Genomic DNA, 3,635 nt, shown 5'->3' on the forward strand with positions numbered 1-3,635 from the left:
CCGGTAAAGAGATTAGTACAAAGATGTTCTTTTGTCAGTGTTACACTTATGCAGCTTCTTATTTACTTGTTTGGTTGCTAAAACTTTTATTTTCCACTTAGCATGTCGCTAAATAAAGCCGCTGACATTTGTAATATTTGCAACTACCAGTGTTCCAGCCTGTGCAATGAAATCATCGAAGCTTTGCTGACAGCGACAGTAGAAACTGGCATTTCTGTCTCTGCATCCTTTGTGTGGCAGCCTGCCTGTGAAATTACTACACTCTATATGTACAACGGTTTGTACTATTTACAGCGCGTGTGAGAGCCACCTTCAGCTATACTGCGTATTAGACAAGCATCACCACTATACAAGAACCTCTAGTAGTAAACAAATGTAATGTTGTTGTAAACATTCGACTCCTTATTTGATGCAGTGCTCCTCCACTTCCTCAGTGAAGAACATGAAGCTGCAGAGTTGATGGTTTGAATGAGAGACTAAAGGAAAAAAGGTATTTTCCTTCAATGCTCACAGGTTGTGATCCGTCTCAGTGGTCTGATCCTGGAAGTGAGCTCCTCAACCCAAAATAAACACCTGGCTTTAAAGTGAATAAAGCAGCACTCCTCTGACTGACCTGACTTCTTTCACCTCTGAATCTCCGTCACAGTCATTCTCTGTCACTCTCCGTCTGCTCCCCGTTAACTATCCGCAGTAACCTTTCGTTTTCACGCTCTCACCCTCCAAAATACTTCCTCTTAACCCTCATCTTCCAAGTAACAATGATGTGTTTAAAATGCGCTGTTTACACATGCTTAAATGTAGTGTTGTGAACATGTATCTGAAGCCCTATTAACCAGATGAATCTTACACTTGTTTTGTGTTAAACCGTGGACTAAATGGACTGAGAGTCAACGATTTTGTGTGTGCTGCTGTGCAAAATTCTTCTGGAACATTCTTCATCTCCTCTTTAAAAGCCGTTGATGTGACAGTAGGCCTCTAGGCTGGAGAAGAGGATGTAGAGGAACCACAGACCCAGGAACAGGAGGGTGGTCAGGAGGCGGGACACTTTCGGGCCGCCAAGCTCTCCGCGATGGAGGGCCGGCGTCTGAACAATAGCACGGACATGCAGATGAACGTGAAGATGGTGAAGAGCGTGACGGAGAACGCCAGTGATCCAGGATCCACCCGGAACTCCTTTCCTTTAATTCTCCAGTACACGGCGGCCACTGACCATGCCACTCCGATCCCCAGGAACACGTTGACTGCGTTGCTGCCAGTGACATTTCCAACCGATGCGTCGGCATGCTGGTCTTGTATGGCAGCCACTTTGCTAGCAAAGGTGTCTGGAGAAGGAAAAGGTGGAAAATGTGAGTCACACACCTTCACACCCAGAAATTTTTTAAATAGAAAGCAATTAGATGATTCCAAAGAGACAAACAATGACCAAAAAGATACAAAAAACAACTGCAAAGGTACAAAATGATTGACAGAAAGTCAAAGCAACTACAGAGAGATCCAAATTACTTTAAAGAGGCGCAAAGCTTGTGTCCAGTAAGATGACTGAAAATGATTGAAATGATTCAGAGACACAAAATGACAAAAAAGTGACTAAAAACAATTAAAAAGATGCAAAATGACAAAGACATAAAATGGCCAGAAAGAGCAACAAACCACCTACAAAATCACACAAAAGATACAAATAGATGATTATAAACAGATGCAAAATGATGCAAATGACTGAAGGACACAAAACAACTACAAAGTTACAAAGTGACACTACATGCACTCATAAATCTGGGTATTCTCCCATAATCCATCCAATACTCAAAACAATCAATCATCCACGCTCCTTTCTGCTTTTCTTGCTCTCACACAGTGAAACGGGACATTTACTCACCTGGAATGGAAGTTCCCAGCGCCACAAACACCACGGCGGTCACAGTGTCCCGCAGCCCCACGGTGCAGCCGAAATGCGATGCCAAATCCCCGATGATGGCGGTGAGGACCCGATGGCGCTGATGGACACGAAGAAGCAGGCCCAGCCGTTCCAGTACTCTGTTGGCGGGACGCAGGCAAACAGAACCTTCCAGAAGACGGTGAGGAAATGCATGACGTAGTCGTAACAAGATGGAAGGCGCTCCTCACGACCTTCCTCCTCGTCATCATCGCCATCACCTGGAGGAGCCAAACAACAGTGATATTTTTTACAAGTTACAAACAGCACGGAGGTCATACTACTCAGAGTACTCAGGGGTTTGGACACAGTAGTGACCTGGGTTTGAACCGTCACGAGGAAGGACTTTTTGATTCTGTAGGTGATGTGTGGGATTTATGTCCTGCCAGTTTCATGGCGTGGCAGGATATTAATCCATAAATGTTCTGTTGTAGTCGTAGCTCTCTAACCCTGAAGTGACCAAACTATTATAGCACCTTAAAGGACAGAGCGGTCTTTGACTTTGCACAGGAATACTTTTAAAAATCTTTATCATACTTTTACTGGGTCCTTTACCTATTACATATTTCTAAATCATCTCTTACTTCATACAAACCGATTGTCCTTGTTTTGTGGGAAAAAAATCTTTTATTTAACATACAAAACACAATGAAATAAAACCCATCATGGCAAAACACAACATTTTCATTATCCACTCCATAACAGGGGCTAATTCCTGTAAAAAGCTATGAAAGTTGTAATTAATGATATAGGAAACATTTTATAATAAAAATATCACAGCTACACATGGAAATATGCTTCAAGGAATACGTTAACTGACTGTCTGCAGAGATCTGTTGCTTCCACTAGATGGTGGCCTTCACTTACAAATCTGACCTCCACCGACTGACCCTTCATGCCTGAAAAAGGCGGCTATTAAAATATAGATTATTATTTTATTACACTACAGACTAGAGCATGCTAATATGTTTTACTGATTGGAGGAGCAGTTTACAGCAACATTTGGTGCTTTGTTTTTAGGATTGAATTACGTTAATCAAGCATCTTTTCTCCTTTAGATAATTTAGCTGGAATGTTATTACGGTTTTACATTTCAGTTAAATCACACTGTCACAGAATCAATGACAGACTGACAGATTGGTGTTTCCATAAGAACAGATGACTATTTTCCTCAATGTGTTTTTCTATAAAACATTTACAGATCAATGCCTTTGGAAGTGACACAATAAACAACAACATTACAAGCTAGCATGTTTTTGCGCAATGACATGCTGTAGATGCTGTCTGAATACAATAAGAGGAACACACTGGCTACAGGACCAGGAGAGGTGGGTGTAGGACTAGACAATAATGATGATTAAACACCTCAGCGACCCGGGTAGGTGTTCCCACAGCTCTGCTGCTACTCTGCTCTCTCTGGCTAAGGGCAACGTCTCTGTGATGAATCAGCTGTTTATGTGCTGTTTGTGTGCAAGAAGAGGAATGATCTTTTCTTATTTATCTGACTAACTTTTGGGCGAAGATACAATGTAACAAATGCACACTGAGTACATACTGTGTATAAAACAGATGTAGCTACCAGGTCTGGAAAATAAGCCATTCTGAATGAAATTCTTTTAAATCACCAGAAAGGTGGGAACTCTGAGGTTGCAGAAATGAGACTGTACATGAGCTCCATCACTTGCTGATGCATTTATGCTCT

At 42.0% G+C, this 3,635-nt stretch overlaps 1 pseudogene; it reads right to left on the reverse strand.

The window, feature by feature from the left end:
- Positions 1–810: 810 nt before the first annotated feature.
- LOC109204950 (sodium/calcium exchanger 2-like) lies at positions 811–2,830 on the reverse strand (annotated as a pseudogene).
- Between the last annotated feature and the right edge of the window lie 805 nt (positions 2,831–3,635).

This window comes from Oreochromis niloticus, linkage group LG14 (genome assembly GCF_001858045.2).
Source record: "Oreochromis niloticus isolate F11D_XX linkage group LG14, O_niloticus_UMD_NMBU, whole genome shotgun sequence".
Taxonomy (NCBI): domain Eukaryota; kingdom Metazoa; phylum Chordata; class Actinopteri; order Cichliformes; family Cichlidae; genus Oreochromis; species Oreochromis niloticus.